Consider the following 22902-nt stretch of genomic DNA (forward strand, 5'->3'; position numbering starts at 1 on the left):
AGCACAGTAAAAGTCCATTTTTGGCCTACTTAAGAGAAGGTGAATGCACACTGGCTTGATGTTCCTAGGGAGACATTAAAAAAAAAATCAGCAAGATCCAATACAAAATGACACTGACACATTGCATACTAATTTCTAATAATAAACCAGCAATGTTGAGGACTGCAGCATATAGTGGTGATGTTACCTTGTTTAAACCACACCTCCCCCCTCTCTGCACCCAGCCCTTCCCTCATAGCTGCCGTAGGTGGTTAGGCCTTGGCGGCAGGGATAGGTGAGACAGAAAGAAAGAGGCTATCTTGTGAACTTGGATTTACAAGTTTTAAATCATTGTGGTGGGATTTGGGAGTTTCTACACCCTACTTTTAATTATTTCCAATTATTAGATCTATTTAACTTAAAGTAGTAATCCCAACAATTGTGAAAGGTCTTTGCTTTTTCCTGATGCTGCCCTTTGGCAGCCTTCTGCTGCCTTAGGAAAATTCCAGGGATGGTTTTTTTTTAATGCCCAGGTTTGTTTACAATATTACAGAACTAAGGCTTTGAAGACTGCTGCAAAGAGAATTTTTTTTCCTTTTCTCCTTGTGACTCCAGGAGTACTAATATATATGTGTGTGTGTGTGTGTGTGTGTGTGTACACACACTTATTTACTTTTAAGCAATTCAAATAGAGCTCTTTAAGAATTTTTGACAATTTGTTATTACCATCTGGAGGTATAAGAATATACATTAAACGCGGAAAAGACAATACAATGAACAGGCAGGCAAACATAATAGAAAGTCACAAGAAACAGAAACACAGAAATACTTTTGAGGGGGACAAATGCAGGATTGAATATACATCATTTCATCCCATTTCTACTCCTTTTCAGAACACTTCTAATTATAATAGAATGTTCTTTCCATAGAGTCATTTCTCTCCTGATTTTAAATCCTACTGAGGCATATTGTGTTAAGAAATAAACTTTTTCTTCTCATAGGCTCATAACCAAAATCTTTCCATTTTAAATTCAGGCAAAACGTTCCCAATCTTCCTCCCTTTCCCCTCCTGAGGAGGAGTCTATGGGGGTTTCCATGCTTTGACGTCCTTTCCCAGAGTACCTAAAATTCTCCATACTCAAGCCCAAGGCAACTTACAGCCTTTGACTTAGGCATACCTGCATGCCAAGGGTCGCTAGCTGATCAGCAACTCAGAGCAGGTGATCAGGTCAGAGAGTCTTTCATTTCTGCCCGGCAAGGTGCATAATCTCTTTCTGGTTTTACTTTCTCTTCTAAATGGCATGCAGTAGCGTTTCACCAGTTGTTCTGCCTCAGCGAGCACATCTGCAAGGCTCCTAAAAGGGGCCATGCCATGGCTGCTGCTATTTGGTGGTCCCTTTTCTTCCTTCTCAAATCTAGTTGTCCTGCTATGTGTTGCAAAACACTTAGCAACTCCACCAGAGTTTTCAACACATCCCCATACTCTCGTGACTGACCCCATTTGTCCAGGAGGGCAGTCACCCCTCTGCATGTGGATGATATGGGATAATTTGGGATTCCTGCCACAGATATCCCTCCCTAGAATTCATGTCTGCTCTGGCTGGTGGCTTTTCTGTCCTCCTGACCGTGCCTGACAATTGGTACAACCCAGCTTTGACCCCAGATGAAGAACATGCCAGGCATGGAGGTAGACATGAGTTTAACAGGACTTACAAGAGATGATTTAACCTTGTTTGCAAACTCTCTCAGTGTCTGTTTATCTGCAAGTATTTTTAACTCTCCCTCATTTTTGAAGGACATTTTTGCCATACATAGAGTTCTTGGTTAGCAGTTTTTCTCTTTCAGTATCTTAAATATATATCATGCCACCCACTCACCGCAGGGCCTTTGCTCATGCTTTGAGGGCTGCCAGTGTAAATGAATAACCCTACTGCAATGAATATAATATATGTGTGTGTATGTATGTATATATATATAAAGAAAAGGTCCATTCCCAATAGTAAAGAATAGGATTAAAATAAACCTGATGAGAAATATGCATGACATCCATGAACTCAGCCAGATTATGCCTCTACCGTTCTCAAATCCTGCAAGGGAGAGTGACATAATCAACATGGCAAAGTAAACAGCTACTGAAATCTTCTCTCCAGGGATTCAGCAGGAAATGGGACAATGATGACTTGTTCAGTACACCGGAGGAAGTTTTAGACTGGAGAAGGAACCTACAAATTCCAAATTGGAGACAGAGAGAAAATATCAGGAGGAAAGCTCTTCCCATACCAGCCAGTCTTTGTACTCAGTCTCGCGCGGCATGGGAAATTCACCAGAACTGCAGCCAGGATGCTTTCCACCTCCCAAAGTGGTCACAAACTATAAAATCTTTCACAAGCAGTGAGACAGATCCCCACCATCTGGAGACCTAGGGGACTGGGGAGGACATAACAAGGCCCAGGTCAGGGAGGGACAAAGTGTCTGAGAAAATGTGGACAGAGACTGTTTCCAGTCTTTCCAGTCATGGTTCGGAAAGGCCACACACTCACCCTTGAGAGAAAGAGCCACAGGCAGCCTGGTCACTCCCTGGATGACCTTGGCTAAAATATCTGGCATTCCTCTGCCACAGATGAAGTGGTGGACACAGCCCCATACTGAGTCAGATTTTGACCATCCAAGTGAGGCCACAGGAATCTGGAAGTTTCAGCCCTGCATGATCATGAGATGCCTGGGTTCCAGGAGGTTGTTCATACCCTGCCCAGTAAGACACAGGTGGGGCTGAGGAGGTAATTCAGCCCTACCTGGTCAGACACAATTGGGGCTACAAGAAGTAATTCATCCCAGTCCAGTCTGACAAATGAGGGACTCCAGGAGAGAATTCAGCCCATCCAGACAGACACAGTGGGAGCTCCAGGAGGCAATTCAGTCATGGCTGGTCAGAAACTGCTTGGACTCCAGGGGATAATTCAGCCCCACACAGACAGACACAGGTGGGCCTCCAGGAGAAATACAGCCCCACCCAGTCAGACACAGCCTGTATTCCAAGAGGTAATACCATCCCACACAGTAAGATGCTGCCTGGCCTCCAGGAGGTAAACAGCTCCAGAGAATGATTAATTCCATGAACACCACCATCTGCTGGGCAGGCTGGAAAGTGCAAGGGTACTGCAGGGCTTTTCAAAGCCTCCCCAGACTGTATCCTAGGCCCATAGGAATTGGTCTACACCCCCTGCCTGGATACCTGGCCCTGTTTTGGCTGAGAAATATGCACAACCCTTCTGGCCAGTTAAAAGCAGAGCACTCCTGGACCAGATGCTGGCTGGAAAAGTTGAACCTGTTAGTGCTGCAGCCTGAGGTCTTTCCACATGGAATCCTGGGAATCACCAGATGTGCTGTGTCCACAGGTGTGTGTCTCACCAAGGTGTCACAGTGCCAACCCCCTAACCCTGGTTTAGGGTGCCTTACAGCAAAACACAGAGAACACCAGCTCTGACTGACATGTTGTTCTGTTTTTGGCTCTGCCCAGAAGGGTCAACCACAGTCAGGGAGCAGCAGTGTTGTGGGGAAGAGGTGACCCAAGAGTTTCATCTGGCTGGGAAGACAAGGGAAAGTGCAGTTCACAAGCTCCTTTCTCTGCCCATCCCCTAATGGACTTCTAAAAAGGGATATACGCTTCTGTGTGAGGCCATGGCCCTGGTTTGGCCAGGAATTACTGAAAATCACATGTGAAAGGAGACAGTTAAATGCAAACCCAAGCACTACAAAATCTTAGATGAGCAAGGGAATCAATTTTCAAATAACCTTCGCAGGATAATCAAATGCAAAGAAATCAGCAAAAACAACACAACAACAACACAACAAAAAACAACAACAACAACAACAACAACAACAAAACACACACACACAAAACACATGAAGAAGGAAGAAGCTATGGCCAATCCAAAGGACCAATTAGAAAGACAGAGGAGACACAGAATTTGGAACAACTAATCAAACATGGTCATAGAAATCTACTAAATAACGTTACTGAGTTCACTAGAGAGAGAAAGGATATCAAGAGATACTAGAAAATAAAAGAAGAATTTTAAAAGAATATATGTGGAAAATAGCAGTCTTACAGAAATGAAAGATGCTGTAGATCAAGTAAAAAATATACCAGGTCACACACAACAGCAGATTTGGAGAGGCTGAAGAAAGAGTAAGGGATCTAGGGCACAGATCAAAATGCAAAGTGCAAAAAAAAGAACAATGGTGAAAAGATTTAAAAAAATTGAATTGGGTCTCAGGGAAATGACTGACATAGGAAGTACACAAATATAAGAATCATTGCTGTTCCAGAAGGAAAAATAGAAGCATAAAGAGGGCTAGGCAGAGTATTTGAGGACATAGTTGGGGAAAACTTCCCAACCATTACGAATGACACAAATGTGCAATTCAAGAAGCCCAAAACAATTCCAAATTGAATAAACATAAATAGAACCTACTGCCAGGCCACAATGTTAATCACCCTGCCACATGCTGAAGAGTAAAGTGTCCGATAGTAGCAAGAGAGCCACATAAGACTAAGAACTTGACTATTCATTGGGAACCATGGAGGTGAGAAGGCAGTGGTATGATATATTTATGATTCTAGGAGAGAGAAATTGCCAGCTGAGAATTCTTATCCAGAAAGCTCGCCTTCAAAAGTGAGGGAGAGTTAAAAATTCCATAGATAAACAAATGCTGAATGAATTTAACAAAGAGAACGTGTCCTACAGGAAATACAATGCAAGTTCTGTCAGCTGTGAAAAAAAAGAAAATAAAATAAAAAAATAAAAAAAACAGGAGAGAGGTCTGATAGAAGGCACAGAACTGAAGAATATTAGTAAGGGTAATGTAAAGGATGAAAGAGAAGAGAAAGAAAGAAAAGCGATCTGACAAATAAAACCAAAGTACCAGTCCAGCAGGACCCGCGGCCCCAGCAGCCCGCGCATATCCCACAGCGGAGCGAGGCTGGGCTCGCGGCACAGCCGGTTATCTGCCTGTGCCCGCCGCAGCCCAAACCTGGCCCTGGCCAGGAGGAGAGGACATCAGGGATCGTGAACACTGGCCCTGAGCGAGCGGGGCGCGTTCACTGCGGAGGGTCGGCACCTGGAGGACATGGAGTGGAAGACCGGGACCGTCAGAGAGACGAAAGAGCCAATGTGGAGGCAGCCCCATGTCCACAGCGGTGGCCCAGCTGGCTGGGCACTTAGAGAGGGGCGCTGCAGCGAAGGAGACACCAACCAGTAAACCAACAGAAGGAAACCACCCTGTTCCCTCCTCGTTTCCCCCCAAGGTAGAGCTGGGCCAGAATGGTGATGAGAAAATCATTGCCCAATGCAGAGCCACTCTCGTAAAGTCAAGGTGAAGAGCTCTCCTCTGATCGAGAAGCTTCAGGGCCATTTAGCCCTTTGATCCTGCACCCTTCTGCCAGGGGCCTCACCCAGAAGCCCTGGACTCAAGGCTGCGGTGGTCCCCACTCATCACAGCCCGCCTCCCCACCCCCAGCAGCCTGGTGTGTGGTCTCAGTCTAGCGAGCCAGAGGAGGTGCCCGTCAGCTTCAACCAGCCCCCCCCCCCCCCGAAGCAGCCATCTGCCCTGTTACAATAAGGTGTGGACATGAGGCTCAATCAAAAGGTGTTCCCCCTCCAGGCAGTTCCCGGAGGTCTCAGTCAGATTGTGGGGACCTTCGTGACTTCAGGGTGGCAGACTGTCTCAGGAGAACGGTGCCAAGGAGGAGAACGGTGAGGAGGTGTTCACGTCCAAGAGCACAACCCCAGGATCCCCTCTGCCCAGCGATGGGGTGGAAAAGGAAGAGGGGAGAAGGCTGGGGTCCGATGAAAAGCTCCCTCTGAGGAGGACATCCAGCAGGACAGAGAAGGCCTGAGGAGAAGGGCAGGGCTGCAGAGGAAGCCAAGCAAGGGGAGAAGGCTGTGGGGAATTCAGATGATGACCACCAAAGCCCAGCCCAGGAGGAGGCCACGGAACCACCCCAAACATCCATCCCTAAGGCAGAGAATGGGTGCGGGAGCCCCATGGAACAAAAAACAGCTGGAGAGGAAACAGAGACTGAAAAGTCTACAGAGAGGAAGCAGGAGCGGGTGGGAAATGAACAAGATAAGCCTGGACAAAAAAAGCCAAGACACAAAGAAGCTGGAGGAGAGCACTGCCGTTGAAGGAGACCCCTACAAATCCCCCTGGAGAAATAGAGGGTGACAAAGCCTCGGAGCAGGAGAAAGACAAGGAAAAGCCAGAGGACAGGGGATGGAGTTCTCAAGCCAGACTGCAACCCCAGGACTGGCTGTGCCCAGCTGGAGCCCAACAGTGAGGTCCTGAGTGACCAAGCAGCTCCCCCGGGAGAGGATGACACCTCCACCCAGGACACTAGAATGTGAAGAGCCACTGTGTCCTTGTGACGAAGCTGCTGGAGACATCTCTTTGGAAGTAGCAGTAACAATGGCAGCAGCAGCCAATCGTAGATGCAGAATATACTGAGTGTCCGGCGTCAGCCCAAAAACAGGGTGCATTATTTCCTGGCCCACACGCTGAATGCTCCCTCACAGATGGAGATCGACTCTGAGGGCTGCAGACCTTTATCAGCTTGAGTTTGGGTTTGGATGTCACTTGATGAACTTTTAAATATGAAAAACATATTTAAAACAATTTAAAGTGGTGACGACAGCTCTCCAGAAGCACTGGTCAGCCAGTGGGGCCCCAGATACTATCCACACCCACCTATCCCTGCAGCTGACCTCTGAACTGAAGTCTGATTTAGCACATCAGATTTTGCTTGTATAGCCCTTTTACTATTCTGAAATGCTTACTGTTCTCATATGTAAGTAAAAACTAATTTCAGGGAGGCCAGAAGCAAAAGAACAAAACATTGCTGAAAATTTAAATTCTTCTAAATTAGGAGTACCTTGAATTGCTTTGTGCAAAGTTGAACTGGCCAATCAATTTTGAAAACATTGGTTTAGAAGAGATAATTATTGGAACATTTAAATATATATGCCTCTCTTTCACCGAGAGGAACTTTGCCCTTCCCATAGTTCTCTAGTTGATGAGTCCCATGGGAGGTGACATCTCTTGAGGAGGATGTGGATGAACTCCCGTGGAGAGGCAGGATGTCAAGAAGTTTCACACTCTGCATTGCATTTCCACATCCTGAAAACAGATCAGGGACACCTGAAAAATACCTGTCCTCTGATTTATCCTGCAAGGATAACTTTCGCACTTCCAGAAGGTTGCCCTTGAGCATGTATTAGATATTTCCTGGGAGGTGCTTTGAGCTCCATGGTGTGCAAGTGACATAATGATAAACATCCTACCTAGCTTCCATGGGAAAGCTTTTCTTGAGTCTAAGCCTGGGCTCGTCTTCCCAGTTTAGGAGGAATGAGTTGGGTCCTCAGTATATTCACATTGGGTAGCTTTTTCTTTAATATTCTGTTTGGAGAGTGGAGGTTTTGCAAGAAACAGCAGTTCTGACTGCCCATTATTTTTGTTTTCTCCCCTCTCCTCTTCACGCAGTCCTGCTAAAGGATGCTAATCCAAATAAATGTTTCATCTCTAGGGTTGGTCCTTATTCTGATTTGAGTATTTCACTGTCTCGGCGTGCTAATTTGGAAGTTGGGGCAGTTGTTTTTCTGGAGTTTTGTTAGACTTCACCCTACCTTGATTTCAGCAAACAGTCTCTTAAATGAAATGCCTATGTCACTATTGGAACCTCAATTTTTTCTTCCTATTTACAGTTTTTCTAACTCCAGGAGAGTGCTAATATTGGGGATAAATGTTTTCCAAAAATTTTTTCAAAAATAATGCATCTCTTAAGATTTTTAACATTCTGAGAGACTGCTATTGTCATAGCTATAATAAGCTTGGTGTTTTAGAATAATTTGGAAGATGTATGTGTGTGTCAGTTATTTGAGTGTCTTTATAGTCTTTATCTATATCTATTTCTATACTTATCTGTCTAGATGTATACCCCCTAAATAATACTTTGTTTTATTTATATATGACTTTGGATTGTTTATACACTCACACACATATGCTAATGCACATATCTGGGCAAGAATTTTGTGACTATGTGCATGACTGCATGTGTGATAAAAAGGGGAAATCTGACACTTTCTCTTACTTGAAAAAGGAATGGCACAGAAAGCAAGGGATGTAGATACGGAAGTAGAACTATATTTTCCTTCTGGAGGGCCTATACATTAAGAAGAGAGGAGCAATAAAAAATGACAAGAATGTGACACTGAAGAAACCTACTTTCTGGGGTCAAAATACCTTTCTGAATAGTCTCCTGTTGGCCACATCATTTGATCTATTTTGTGAAAAGGCAGAGACCCCATTCTGGGGGTTTGTTAATGAGTGTTGGGTTGTTCTGGAGCTCTTGGTGGGAAATTCATGAAATGTAGAGACTCTCCATCAAGTGTTCCCCCCTCTTTTCTTTGCTGATGCTGCAGCCTGACTGCTTATGGCTTTCCTTTTCCAAAGCAACTATGATTAGATGTTGCATTTGCATTGTTGAGATTGAGATTTTGAAACATGGGATTAAAGAAATCCATTTGTGCCTTAGGTGGCACAAAGTCATTACCAGACCAGGAAGACCTTGTTACTTTCAGAATGCATTAATAGGCTTGGAAGAAAATATTTGATTCTTCACAGCTACAAGACTAAGGAGAGGAGTCAGAATCATTCTTCCACTATGTTTGTAGTCTGGCTTGAATATCAAACTTTGTCCTTCCTTTCCCCAGATAGGGAGCAAGAAAAAATTTGGATGCTTTGAAGGGATATTATGGTATTAGAAAAGGGAGCTGTGATGCTTTCTCAGCTGCGTGTGCAACTAGGTCATCAGAAGATCACAAGAAGACTCAGGGGCCTCAGAACTCCACCTCCTCACTGCGGTCACCTTGAGCAAAGCCCAGTTTGCCATACAGGTGTTGGCCTGTGATTCCCAGTTGACTAGGTTTGTCAACAAATATATGTGAAATAAAGGAAGGAATGAATAAGGGAACAGGTAACCAGTTTGTCGACTTCTTTTGGTAAGGTACTCTCAGGAATGTAATAGTTGAATGAGTAATGATGCTCAGTTGTTGATGACAGAAACCCAACTCAAACTGGCTGATGGAAAAAAGAACTGTATCTATCTATGAATCTCTCTCTCTCTCTCTCCTTTTCTCTCTCATCTAATTATCTTTACACTTATTCATATAGCTGGAAAGTCCAGGAATAAACCTAAGCAAAGTCAGTCAAGCAATGCCAGGGCTCTCTCTGTCTCTGTCACTGGGCTCTGCTTTCCTCTGTGTTGGCCTTGCTCCGAAGCAGGCTCTCTCAGCCTGCAAGCCCAATAGAAAGAGCTTACTCTTGCCCAATAACTGTGGGAAATGGGGATGTGGGAATCCTGAGATTTTCTATAGGCCATATGCTTCATGTGCCCATAGCTAAAGGAATCATTATGGCCGAGGAGATACAGAAATCTGACTGGCCAGGCCCCAGCTGGGGCTGGGGGCTGGGTGAGTCAACCCCTTCAGTCTACAAGCACTGTGAATAGGAAAAAGATGGTTCCTCAAAGTGAAATTAGAATACTGCTACAAGAGAAGTGATGCCGAGCAGGCAAAAATGATAGATGTCCTTAACAGGGCAATACCCGAAATATCAAATGACTATTCCACTGTTTGCTTCAAAATCAAATTTTGTTTGGCCCCAATTAATTCTCTTCACTTTTGTGCTCTCTGGACCAGGTAAAAATAGCATGAACAGGATGTCTCTATATGATGTATGATCAGGTGGCTTACGAAGATGTCAGAAGCACCAAGCAAAATTCAAGTGCTAGTCATATAAAATGAAGTTGATTTCCATAATCTTCCAAAGAAAATCAGCCTCATTGCCTTATGTAACAATGTATTGCTGTGTCCAGGGTAACCTGTAGCTCCACGAGGGCACGGTCAGTGTCGATGTTGTTCCTCACTGTGTCTAGTGCCTCATTCATGGTAGGTGCTCAATAAACATTTGTTCAATTAAAAAAAAAAACACAAAACACCAAAGTACGAGATAGTTTAAGCAGGAACTGCCTTTACAGTGATAATATTGTAAGTTAATGGATTATACTCCCCAATTAAAAGACAGAAATTGGCAGAATGGATTACAAAGTATGATCCATTTTATGCTATTTATAAGAGATTCATCTTAGACCCAAAGATACAAATAGGTTGAAGATTACAGGGTGGAAGAAGATATTCTCTGGAAGTAGTAACCAAAAGAAAGCTGGGGTAGCAATACAAATATCAGACAAAACAGACTTAAAATTAAAGATTTTGTAAGAGGCAAGGAAAGACACTATATGTTAATAAAAGGGAAAATCCAACAAGAAGAAAGAGCAATCATAAACATTCATGCACCCAATCAAGGAGCTCCAAAGTACATGAGGCAAACACTGGCAAAACTGAAAGGAGCAATAGATGAGTCTAAAATAATAGTGGGAGACTTCAACACACTACTCTCTTCTATAGATAGAACAACTAGTCTGAGGATCGGTAAGGAAATGGAGAACTAAACAATATGATAAATATGTTAGACCTAACAAACATATAGAGTTTTGCACCCCAATATACCAGGATATACATTGCTGTCAAGTGCTCATGGAACATTTTCCAGGATAGATCATATGCTGGGGAACAAAATGTGCCTTAATAATTTTAAAAAGATTGAAATTATCCAAAGCACTTTCTCTGATCATAATAGAATAAAGCTGGAAATGAATGACTATCTAAGAATCAGTATTTTCACAAATACATGAAGGTTAAAAACATACAATTAATAGTCAGTGAGTCAAAGAAGAATTTGCAAGAGAAATCAATAAATATCTATAGATGAATGAAAATGGGAATACAATATATCAAAACCTATGAGACGCAGTGAAGGTGGCACTAAGAGGAAAATTTATAGCTCTAAAGGCCTACAATAAAAAGGAAGAAACAGCTAAACCAAGGACCTAACTGTGCAACTGAAGAAACTAGAGAAAGAGCAGCAAACTAACTCTAAAGCAAGTAGAAGAAAATAAATAACAAAGATAAACTCAGAAATAAATGAATTAGAGAAGATAAAAAATCCCAGAAATAAATGAGAGAAGATTAAAAATCCCAGAAATAAATGAATTAGAAAAGATAAAATATCCCAATAGAATCAATAAAACAAAAGTTGGTTCTTTGAGAAGATCAACAAGATTGACAAACCCTTAACTAGACTGGCAAAGTAAAAAAGAGAGAAGATGCAAATAAAGTCAGAAATGAGAAGTGGGTCATTACTATGGACCCCAAAGAAATAAAAATTCACGAGGACAATATGAAACAACTGTATGCCAACAAACTAGACAACTTAAATGAAATGGGCAATTTCCTAGAAATACACGAATAGACTATACTGACTCAAGAAGAAATAGAAGACCTCAGCAAACCAATCACAAGTAAAGAGATTCAGTCAATCATCAAAATCAAGTATATAGGAATAAACTTAACCAAGGATGTAAAGGACCTTTACACAGAAACCTAAAAAGCATTGCTAAAAGAAATGAAAGAAGACCTAAATAGCTGGAAGGATATTCTGTGATCACTGATAGGAAGGCTAAAAGTTGTTAAGATGTCAGTTCTACCCAAATTGATCTACATAGTCAATGCAATACCAATCAAAATTCCTACAACCTACTTTGCATACTTGGAAAAGTTATTATTAAATTTGTTTGGAAGGGAATGGGGCCCTCAAATAGTCAAAAGCATCCTAAAAAAGAAGAGTGATGTGCTAGGACTAGCACTTCCCAACTTTAAAGCTTATTATGAAGACATAGTGATGAAAACAGCATTGGACAGGCATAGAGATAGACATATTGATCAGTGTAATTGAATCGACAGTTTTGAAATTGACTCTCAGATCTATGGTCAATTGATTTTGATGGGGTCCCCAAATCCACTGATCTGGGACAGAATAGGCTTTTCAATAAATAGTGTTTGGAGAACTGGATATCCATATCCAAAGGAATGAAAGAGGACCCCTACCTCACACTCTGTACAAAAAGCCACACAAAACGAATAAAAGACCCAAATATAAGAGCCAGTAACATAAACCTCCTAGAAGAAAATTTAGGGAAATATCTTCAACACCCAGGAATACGAGGTATCTTCTTACACCTTACACCCAAAGCACAAGCAATGAAGGAAAAAATAGGTAAATGGAAACTCCTCAAGACTGAACACTTCTGTGCTTCCAAGGACTTTGTCAAAAAGGTGAAGAGGCAGCCAACTCAATGGGAGAGAATATTTGATACCAAATGTCTGATAAGAGCTTAATATCCAGTATATATAAAGAAATCCTACAACTCAACAATAAAAGGACAAACAACCCAATTACAAAATGGGCAAAAAACATGAATAGACATTTTTCCAAAGAGGAAGTACAAATTACTAAAAAGCACACAAAAAGATGTTCATCTTCATTAATGTTTTAGTTTGCTAAAGCTGCCAGAATGCAATATATCAAAATGAATGGCTTTTAACAATGGGGCTTTATTACATTACAATTTATGGTACTTATGCCATGAAAATGTCCAAATTGAGGCATCAATAGGAGGATACCTTCTCTGAAGAAAGGCTGATGGCATCCGGGACACCTCTGTCACATGGGAAGGCCTATGGCCAGTGTCTGTTAGTGCTTGGCTCATGGGTCCCATTGCTTTCAGGTTCTGACTCCAGTGGCATTCTCTCTCTGCATCTGTGGGTCCTCTCGGCATCTCCAGGGCTATTCTCCTAAACTCTCTTTCTCTCTCTGTGCTCTCATAAAGGATCCCAGTGAAAGGATTAAGACTCTCCTTAAATGGGCTGGGTCACATCTCAATTGAGCCAAAAAGTTCCACCCACAATAGGTCTGTACCCACCTGGATGGATTAAAAGAACATGGCATTTTCTGGGGTTTGTAACAGCTCGGAACCAGCACAATTAGCTATTAGGCAAGTGCAAATCAAAACCACAATGAGATATCATCACACACCTAACAGAATGGTTGCTATTAAACAGGAAACAATGAGTGTTGGAGAGTGTATTATTCAGAGTTCTCTAGGGAAACAAGACAAAAAGGAGATATCTGTAAACATGAGATTCTATACAAATGTTACACACAACTGTCGGGATGCATGAGCTCAAATTCTGTAGGGCAGGCTGGCAGCTGACCACTCCAATGAAGGTGTTCAATGAATTCCCCAGGAGAGGCTGGCTGGCTGGCTGAAGTAGAGACAGAAATTCTCTCTTCTGACTGGTAAATTCATCACCTCTCCCATTTAAAGGCTTCTACTGATTGGATTAAATGTTTCTCATTGGGGAAGACACTCTCCTTGGTTTGTTATAGATGTAATCAGCCATAGATATAATCAACATACTGATAATTTATGTCCATGAATTGTCCCTGCACCAACAGATAGGCAGTGCATGCTTGACCAGACAATCGGGCACCATCACCTGGCCAGGGTGACACATGAACCTAACCATCACAGTCCACCCCTTGTCAACTTAACAACTATACACATCACCTTAAACCATACTTAATATCTAAATAAAAAACAATATAACAGGCATATGTTTCACTGAACAACACTCAGTTGTCCTGTGGACAACTGAAAATGCACTAAATCTCTCCAGAATAGTGTGCAAGTCCTTGGGTAATATTCACTCTTAAATTTGATATCCTGTAACTTAAATACTATGACATGAACAATACACCTTATATCATATGGTAAGGGGGCAAGATAAAGAAGGAAACAAAGATATTTGCTTTATGTATAAATACAAACCTACTCATAACAAAAGAAGGAAGAAATATTCCTACCATTACAGTCCTTGTTTCTGTAACTGGTCTTGTGGTAGTTGTTCATATTTATCACGACCTTCTTCCATTACCCACTCCATGTTCCCTTTACCCTCAGGAAGCACTTCAGCTGGCCGTGGTTCTTTGCCTGGTGGGGTGACCCAAACCATCATTCCTGAAGTTTCTGGGCTATTGGTAGTCCTGCCTGGATTGGGTTGTTGCAGTTTCCCATTGACTTTAACTACAGGACATGATAGTTCTAAGAGACGCCCTAGGGGATCTCCTGTATTTCAGGAAAATTCTTTACTTCCATTGTGTATTTGCAGTGCTATTTCCCATTGATAGGATCAATCACCACAGCCAGTACAGTAATCCCCTTCCTTGCCTGTTGATTTAGAGGTATGAGAAGCCCAAAGTGGCCAGGTGGCAGACTTAACTTCAACTTCCAGTTCAGTGAAACCACTGTGTTTCCTGGTGGAAGCACTCCTCCTTTTGCAACTAAGAGCTGTCAACCAGCAGAGCATGAGGTTGCAGGGACAGGAAGGCAAAATTTTCCTAGTGGATCACTAGGGGTGATAGTGAGTGGTGCCAAACCCATTTCCACCCCTTGATTCCTGGACCCATGAATCCTTGCTAGGGGAAAAACAGCACGATAGAGTGGACGCTGATTCAGAGCATACACAGCCTCTTGGAGAAAATTGCCCCAGCCCCGCAAAGTATTGCCACCTAATTGCTACCATAATTGAGTCTTCAGAAACCCATTTCACCATTTTAACATCCCAGCTGCCCATGGATGATGGGGAACATGGTAAGACCAGAGAATTCCATGAGCATGTGTGTCCCAATTTGCTAATGCTGCCATTATATAAAATAGCTGAAATGGATTGGTTTTTATAAAGCAGGTTTATTTGGTTACAAATTTACAGTCTGAAGGCCCTGAAAATGTCCAAACTAAGGCATCAACATGAGTATACCTTCAGCAAAGTAAGGCCAGTTGCGTCCAGAAAATTTCTGTTAGCTGGGAAGGCACATGGCTGACATCTGCTGATCCCAGTTTGTGTTCCAGCTCCTCACTCACCTCTTGTGCATTCTTCAAAATGTTGCTCTTGGGCGTTTTCTTCTCTCTTAGCTTCTCTGGAGCAAAGTGTCAGCAAAAGTCTTCTTTCAATGGTCATCTCCAAAATGTCTCTCTTGGCTGCAACAGCAAGCTCCTTCTGTCTGAGCTCTTATATTGGACTGCAATGATTAAATAAAAAATGCATGCTGAATGGGCAGGGCCACACCTCCGTGGAAATAATCTAGTCAAAGGTATGACCCACAGCTAGGTGGGTCACATCTCCATGGAAACAACCTAATCCAAAGATTCCAATCTAACCAACACTAATACATCTACCGTCACATGATTGCATTAAAGACCATGGCATTTTGGGGGACATAACACATCCAAACCAGCACAATGTGCCTATTCCTGCACTTCATTTTCTGTGAGGTGAGTCCCTGGATCAGAAACAATACTGTGTAGAATAACATGACGGTGGATAAAGCATTCTCTAAGTCCATGGATGGGAGTTTTGACAGAAGCATTGCGTGCAGGGAAGGCAAATCCATATCCCAAGTGTGTGTCTCTTCCAGTGAGAAAAAATTGCTGCCCCTTCCATGATGGAAGTGGTCCAATGTAATCAACCTGCCACCAGGTAGCAGGCTGATCACCCTGGGGAATGGTGCCATATCAGGGACTGAGTGAGGGTCTCTGCTTCTGGCAGATTGGGCACTCAGCAGTGGCTTTAGACAGGTCAGCCTTGGTAACTGGAAGACCATGTTGCTGAGCCCATGCAAAACCTCCTTCCCTACCACCATGACCACTTTGTTCATGAGCCCAGTGGGCAATAGCAGGAGTGGCTAGGGAAAGAAGCTGACTGGTATCCACAGAACAAGTCATCTTATCCACTTGATTATCAAAATTTTTGCTGAAGTCACCCTCTGGTAAGCATTCATATGGGACACAAATATCTTCATGTTATGTGCCCACTCAGAAAGATCTGTCCACATATGTCTTCCCCAGACCTCTTTGTCACTCCAATCATGTTCCTTCCAAGTCCCAGCCAAACCATTAGCAACGGCCCATGAATCAGTATACAAATACACCTCCAGCCAGTTCTCCTTCCAAACAAAATGAACAACCACGTGCACTGCTCAAATTTCCACCCACTGAGAGGACTGCCCCTCACCACTCTCCTTCAGGGAGAAACCCAGAAATGGGGTTGCAGTGCTGAAGCTGTGTCCACTTTCGTGTAGTACCTACACGTCACGCAGAGATCTGTAAACCAGGCCCGAGTTTTTTCTTCCTCAGTCAACCAACTGTAAGGAATTCCCCAAGAGGCCATAGCTCTGGGTTGGAAAAGAGAAAGCAATGTGGCAGGAGTGGGGGCCATTGGCATTTGGGTCACTTCCTCATGTAACTTACTTGTGCCTTCAGGACCCACTTGAGCCCTATTTCGTCTATACCATTTCCATTTTATGATGGAGTGCTGCTGGGCACACCCAACATTATGGCTTGGTGGATCAGGCAACACACAGCTCGTGATAGGCAACTCAGGTCACATGATAACTTGGTGGCCCATGGTTAAGTGTTTGGTCTCTACTAAGGCCCAGTAGCAGGCCAAAAGCTGTTTCTCAAATGGAGAGTAGTTACCTGCAGAGGATGGTAAGGCTTTACTCCAAAATCCTAAGGGCCTGTGTTGTGAATCTCCTATAGGAGGCTGCCAAAGGCTACAAACAGCATCTCTATTTACCACTGACACTCCAGCACAATTGGATCAGCTGGATCATACAGTCCAAGTGGCAGAACAGCTTGCACAGCAGCCTGGACCTGTCACAGACCCTCCCCTTGTTCCAGTCCCCACTCAAAACTAGCAGGTTTTCTGGTCACTTGGTAAATGGGCCAGTGTAGCACCCCAGTGGGGAATATGTTGTCTCCAAAATCCAAAATGGTCAACTTGAGGTGCTGTAGGAATGGCCAGATGGAACAGTTTATCCTTTGCTTTAAAAGGGATATCTCAGTGTGCCCCACACCATTGGACATCTAGAAATTTCACTGAGGTGGAAGTCCCCTGCATTTTTGTTGGATATACCTCCTATCCTCTGACACACAAATGCCTTACCAGTAAGTCTAAAGTAGTTGCTACTTCTTGCTTACTAGGTCCAATCAACATGTCTTCAATATAATGGACCAGTGTGCTATTTTGTGGGAGGGAGAAATGTTCAAGTTCCCTGCAGACAAGATTTTGACATAGGGCTGGAGAGCTGATACACCCCAGAGGTAGGACAGTGGAGGTATACTGCTGGCCTTCCCAGCTGAAAGCAAACTGTTTCTGGTGGTCCTTAGTAACAGCTATTGAGAAGAAAGCATTTGCCAGATCAATAGCTGCATACTGGATACCAGGTAAAGTTTTGATTTGCTCAAGCAACAGTACCATGTCTGGAACAGCAGCTGCAATTGGAGTCACCACCTGGTTAAGTTTAGGGTAATCCAATGTCATCCTCCAAGACCTATCTGTTTCCTGCACAGGCCAAATAGGACAGTTGAATGGGCATATGGTGGGAATCACCACCCCTTCATCCTGCAAGCCCTTAAGAGTGGCATTAATCTCTGAAATGTCTCCAGGAATACAGTATTGCTTCTGATTTACTATTTTGCTAGGTAGAGGCAGTTCTAGTGGCTTCCACTTGGCCTTTCCTACCATAATAGCCCTCAGTCCACAAGTCAGGGAACCAATGTGGTGATTCTGCCAGTTGCTGAATATGTCTATTCCAATTATGCATTTTGGAACTGGGGCAATAACCACAGAGTGGATCCAGTGGACCCACAGGACCCACTCTGAGACCTGAGCTACAACTCCATCAATCATCTGACCTCCATAAGCCCATATTCTCATTGACCAGAGTGATGCTTTGGGTCCCTTGGAGTTAATGTCACTTCTGATCAGAGTCTAATAATCCCCAAAATATCTGATCATTTCTTTTTCCCCAATGCAGTTATCTTGGTGAAAGTCTGTAGGTCTCTTTGGGGAAGGCTGGGAGGAAGATTAACAGTATAAATTTTGGGCAGTGCATCAGGGTCCTTCCTCAAGGGGATCTAGCCTTCCCCTCATTCAAGGGGCTCTGATTTTGTAAACTCTCTCAGGTCTGGGAATTCATTAAGTGGCCATGACTCTGTTTTTGTAATTCAACTTAGACTTTGGTTCACTTTAACTCTCCTTATACAGATCTAACAAGATTTAGTAGACTGCCCATCTATTTTACTTCTAGGTACCCCACGATCTATTAGTCAACACCATAGGGCTCTGCGAGTCAGATTACTTTGACTGCTGCATTGAGTCTGCTACCCATTATGGAGACCACGTCCACCTTATTTTAGGCAATTAAGAGCTGCCTCGTGGCTTTTCCCAACTCAAGATCCGATTGTCCCCACTGTGTTTAAGGATTCCAGCTCAGTGACAGCAGTTCCCAAAGTAATATCTGACCTACAGAGAAGGACAACTACAGAGCTCTTCAGGGATGATGATGTTAGTCTCACAGATTCATTCCTCACAGTCCTGGTAAAAGGTATGTCCTATGGACATTCCGGGGGTGTGTGAGCAGGTCTTCCATGATAAATCCACTCTAACATTCCAATCTCTCTAAACCTTTGAATCCCCTCCTCTACATTATACCAGAGCAGTTCAGGCATTTCAACCTTGGGTAATGCCAGCCACCTTTTGATCCATGTTTCAGCCAGCCACCCAAACTGTTAATGCCCTTCCTAACCCCTCAAGCAACAACACTGAAGCCAGAATCCCAGCTTGGTGGGCCCATATCAGTAAATTCAGCCTGATACGGCTTTATGTTCCATCATTATCCAACACCCTTAATATTCATTACAACACATATCACCCTGGTTTCTGTCTCCATAAATTGGAAAACTCATGCAGTTCTTTTGTAGTATTGCATACTTCCTCATGGGTCACACTTTGTACCTCACATTTCAGGGCTTCTTTGGACCAGTCTAGTTATAGGCCTGGAAGAAAAGACGGGTATTGGAGGTGGGTCATGAAAAGGGTTAGAAGAGTTTCTCAAGCCAGTTACCTCAGGGTATTCCTTGGCGGTTTCATCTGGTGAAACAGGATTAACCTCTCCAGACAGAAGAGTGAGGGCTTGTTCTTCAGGGGAGGTGACTACAGGTCTAGCATGTACTGAAGAGTTCATCTCTTTAGGTGGAGGTTGGATGGCAGTTTCCTCAGGGCAGACTGGATGTCAGGAAGCTGTTCCCTCAAAGCAGGCTGCAGTTGGGTAGCTGTCTCCTCAAGGCAGAATGGAGGTGGGGGGCTGTTTCCTCAGAACTGACCATTACAGGTTTATCTAGCAAAGATTCAGCAGAATCTGGAGTTTTGTAGTCCCCAGTGTCATCATTATCAACCTATATGTCCCCATCCTTTTTTCAGGATTCCATTCCTTTCCAATCAGTGCCTTTACTTTAACAGTAGACACCCTGCAAGTTTGACAATTTAGTTTACATTGTAAATCTGCTAATCACACAATGAGAGTCTGATTCTGGTTTTCAGAGATCTCAATACGTGGCCACAGTAAGTAAGATTTTCTTTCAGGGCACACAAAGAAACTTTTTTACATCTTTCCTATGGTGCTTAATTGCAAATTTGAGGACTTCAGCTCATCTCTTTCCTTTATATGTGTATGCAGCATATCTAGGAACAACCAGCCATCATTATTATGCTTTTAACTGCACAAAACTCTGTTAAGGTATCAAAGACACTGTCACCCAGAGCCTTGCCTCAGATAAGCATATGATTAGCAGAATCAAATGGGGATATTTTGTATATCTCTATTGCCAACTCACACCATGGGCTGTCAATGCCACCTTGATTATTGGAAAGAGTCATTAGTGCCTTTGAATCTAATCAGAGTAAAAAACCCATTGCAAAATCCCATTTTAAGATTCTGTTTCTCAAGAACCATGCCCAGTACCAAAGCTGTGTTAGTCAGGATTCTCTAGGGAAATGGGACAAACAGGAATATCTGTAAATATGAGATTTTATTAAAGTGTCTCATGCAACTGTGGGGATGCATGAGACCAATTTCTGTAGAGCAGCTGGAAGCTGGCAACTCTGATGAAGGTGTTTGATGAATTCCCCAGGAGAGGCTGGCTGGCTGAAGTAGAGATGTAAATTCTCTGTTCTGACTAGTGAATTCATCACATCTCCCTTTTAAAGGCTTCAGCTGATTGGATTAAATGTCTCTCAACTAGGGAAGACATTCCCCTTAGTTGATTATAGATGTAATCAGCCAAGATGCAACAAAAGTACTGATGATTTAAGTCTATGAAATATCCTTTCAGTATTAGGCCAGTGCTTGCTTGACCAGACCACTGGGCACCATCACCTGGCCAAGTTGGACATGAACCCAACCATCACAGAGCAGAGGCGGAGAAATAGGAAAATTTATCCACTGCTGGTGGGAATGTAAGATGGCACAGACCCTGTGGAATGCATTGGTGGTTCCTCAGAAAACCAAATATTGAGTTATCCTACGACTCAGCAGTTCAGCTACTCGGTCTGTACTCAGATCTGAAAGCAGGGACACTTACAGACGTGCACACCGATGTTTGTGGCAGCATTATTCACAATTGCCAAAAGATACAAACAATCCAAGAGTCCATCAACAGATGAGTAGATAAACAAATGTGGTATATACATATAATGGAATTTTATGCAGCAATAAGAAGGAATGAGTTCCTGAAGCATGTGACAACATGGATGATCCTTGAGGACATAAATCTGAGTGAAATAAGCCAGACACAAAAGGACAATTGCTGTAGGATTCCACTGATATGAACTAACTAGAACATGTAAAATACAGGGTATCTAGAGTTAGCCAGAAACGAGGGAAGTGGGAGAACTGTTAACTAGGTTGAAGTTAAAATGTCTGGGAATGGATAGAGGTGGCAGTAGCTCATTATTGGGATTAAAATAGTGCTGTATTTTGTTGAATTTGTTTGAAAGTGGTTAAGTCCTATATGTCACCAATTAAAACTATAAATATAAATAAATTCTTGCACAAGCCACCACAAATTTAAAAAAAAATAATAGAGGGGTATATAGGAAAAAACACAGCTATTGCAAACTATGGACTATAGTTAATAGTAATATTTTAATATTTTTTCATCAACAGTAACAAATTTACTACACCAATATTAGGGGTCAACAATGGGGAGCAGGAAGAGGGTATAGGATTTGGGTTTTATATTTTATTCTTATTTTTGTTCTGGAGTAATGAAAATGTTCTAAAATTGATCATGGGGATATATGCACAACTATGTGATGACACTGTGAGCCAGTGATTGTACACTTTCAATGGTTTGTGTGGTATCTGAATATATTTCAATAAAATTGAAAAAAAAAATACATGAGGCGACATATTTCTTTGTGGAGTTTATTTAAACAGTTTGCTATTCATGAATCAGGCAGCACCCAAACCTCCTGTGGAAAGGAGCTCCACCAAAGGGGCAGAAAGGAGGTGCTGATAAAGAGCAAATGCAGAAGCAAAGTTGAGGAAGTGTTCAGATCAGCTGATGTTAAGTTTTCATTTTACATGGGGGGAAGGGGTTCCAAGTGGAGAGAAGATACACACTGATTAGTATGGTATGTTCGTTCATTCTCATTAGCCATCTCTACTGCACCAAAACTGGTTTATCACCAGGTATTCCATATCTGCAGTTCTGTAGTGGGTGTACTATTGTTTCATTTTCTCAGAAAGCCCCTGCAGGTCAGTTCTTTTTTTATCTTTTGGAAAACACTTTCTCAGAAACGGGTCCCTCCAAGCAATGCCCAATGTGGGCTGCCATTTTATTTTACTTAACAAGAGTAAGAATTACAATTTAAAAGGTACGGAACAACAGGAGAAACTCACTTCTCTCTCTCCTCCTAATGGGCATTTTTGTTTGTTTGTTTTAAATGACTGAGAACAATTAACTAAGAGAAAAACTGTATTATCTGACATTCCATACAAATGCTAAGCAACCTCATATTGAATCAAACATCACCACCCGAAGATTTCGTTATGTTATATATATAAAAAAAAATGCACATTATAAAAGGCAAGGTTTAAGAATTACTTACGTGACTTTGGAGATGAATGTAAAATGAAACTTCACATAGACACTGAATATTAAAACTTGGAAAGCAAAACATTCCAGGTAGTTTACCTCTACAGATAGATGTGAAATATCTAAACCATGACCAATTACATGTATACAGTGCTAATGAAATGCTTTCAGTCAACGCTAAGGGCATGTGACCTGCAATAGTGGACCAAACCCAACTAAATCACACTTTTATGTCTTTGTAAAAATGACATATTCATGAATCCATGTTTCAAGAACTGATGTTTATATGTTTTCAGTTGTGTTAACAATTTCGAGCAGTTTAATTTATTCCAGAACAAAATCTTAAGTTGCTTGTAGTAAGTTTTGTAAGTCAACAGAATAGATTTTCCTTTGATATGTTATTTCTATTAAAACTAGCTTTCTAACAATGAGTATATAAAAAAAGGATGTGCATAAAAAATAGATTTGGTATTCTATTTTTCCCCCCGTGGGAGGATAATGTGACCTTTCACGCCTATGCTTGTTAACTACTGGGACTCATAAAGATTCACCAAGACAAAAACCTAAAATTAAATAATCTTTATTGCTAAAAGTGACTTAACAGTGTTACGGAGAAAAATGTCACCATTACTACGAAAGGGCCAAAAGCTTGACTCATACAAACTTTAGAGTCGCTGCTAGGTACATAACTGTTTAGGTATTATTTGGGGTACAACAGAAAGGAGACCTTGCAGTTCACAAACAAGGAAACTGTTAACAAGATGCAATGCTTAAAGAATTTTGAAACCACTCTAATGTGGTTTAACATAGCTAATGTTATATAGTTATACATGTTAGGTTCAACTGCTTTCTTCAATGAGTTCAGAGTGAAAGGGATCCAAGAGACTTTCAAACGACTGCCATCT

General features: G+C 42.3%; 1 pseudogene; it reads left to right on the forward strand.

The window, feature by feature from the left end:
* Positions 1-2694: 2694 nt before the first annotated feature.
* On the forward strand, positions 2695-6386 carry LOC119524091 (annotated as a pseudogene).
* Positions 6387-22902: the final 16516 nt, after the last annotated feature.

The sequence above is a fragment of the Choloepus didactylus genome, chromosome Y, assembly GCF_015220235.1.
Source record: "Choloepus didactylus isolate mChoDid1 chromosome Y, mChoDid1.pri, whole genome shotgun sequence".
Taxonomy (NCBI): Eukaryota; Metazoa; Chordata; class Mammalia; order Pilosa; family Megalonychidae; genus Choloepus; species Choloepus didactylus.